This window comes from Arachis ipaensis, chromosome B05 (assembly GCF_000816755.2).
Source record: "Arachis ipaensis cultivar K30076 chromosome B05, Araip1.1, whole genome shotgun sequence".
Taxonomy (NCBI): Eukaryota; Viridiplantae; Streptophyta; class Magnoliopsida; order Fabales; family Fabaceae; genus Arachis; species Arachis ipaensis.
This window is the reverse complement of record NC_029789.2, coordinates 115,467,888-115,469,403: the sequence shown is the minus strand read 5'-3', so window position 1 is coordinate 115,469,403 and position 1,516 is coordinate 115,467,888.

The following is a 1,516-nucleotide window of genomic DNA, read 5'->3' as shown; positions in this document are numbered from 1 at the left end:
TCTAGGCTAATGAAAATGAACATATACAAATGAAATTTTTTCAAATTAATTTTCAATAAAAAATTTTAATTTGATACAATAAATTTGCAGATTAAACAAATAATAATTATTTACATAATTTATCTAATTAATTAGTTAAAACACAAAAAATAACAACTATGCAAATCTGCTCCGGTTGTCGGTAATATCTCACTGTTCTGTTTTGGCCATTGTTGCTATGCTCTCTGCTTTTATAGTCGCACACTCGCACTATATGTACTCTCTGTGGCCACCACTTAGTACTGTCCAACGATCTACTCTCCTCCGCCGCTTCCTCCTCCATATTCATCACAACAACATCGATAACCATCACGAACTTCACCGCAATTACTATAACCACCACTAGCATACCATCGTCCACCACCATAGTGGTCGCCACCTCTTCTACCGTCGTAACCCTTCTAACATCGCTGGCATTGCCTCCACCCCGACGACTTTCCCGAATGTTGGAGCCTTGAGGTACAGTGACATCATAAAATGACTTTCTCTACCTTGGTGTGTTAGTGCATACACAAAATTTATGATCTCCACCTCCAACTTAGACTCGGAAGAAGTCAGTGAACGGAGAAATGAACCAAATAAGAGGAGAAAAAAAAAGAAGAGGAGGAACTGAAGATTATGATGAATTGAAGGAAAATCGAAGAAGAAAAAGAATAGGAAAAAAAATAAAAACAGAGAATGAAGAGAGAACGTAAATAATGAAAATGAATCCCTTTTTAACTTTTGATTTTGACTTTAAATTTTAAAATTTTAAATTTCAGGGGTAAATATACATATAAAGCAAGCTGAAAAAGAAGGATACAAAAAATGAGATAAAATCATCAAAAATGTGTTATAATATAGATGGTTTTGATATAGGGGTGTTATTATAATAAGGACCATGCAAAAAAAAATTTAGTCCTAAATGATGCAATGAGCATAAATAATGTAATAAAAATACGTGGATGATCTTAGATGTGTGACACGTCTTAAATGCACTAATTCATGAACCTTATTTTTATATAATAGGATGTCTTAAGTGTCTATTTTTCAATATCTATGTCTTAATATATTATATACACAAACTAAAAGGTGTCTAAAATAACGAATATAATTAAACACATGTATAACGCATTAAGAGTAAAGTATCATTTTTGTCCTCAACGTTTGGGGTAAGTCCTAAAGTTGTCCCTAACGTTTCAATCGTCTTATTTAAATTCCTAATGTTTCAAAACTGACTCAATGTTGTCCTGCCATTAGGGATCCGTTAACAGAATTGACGGCAGAACAAAATTGAGACAATTTTAAAATGTTAGGGACTTAAATAGGACGAAAACGTTGGGGACAAAAATGATACATAGAAATAAATTTTAATTTTATCCTTCAATAACATCATTTTTTTACTATGCATAGTATTCAATTATTTTTTAATCACATCTAAATAAATTACACTTAATCATATTACTTTTATTTTAAATAAATTAAATTTTTTTACAAT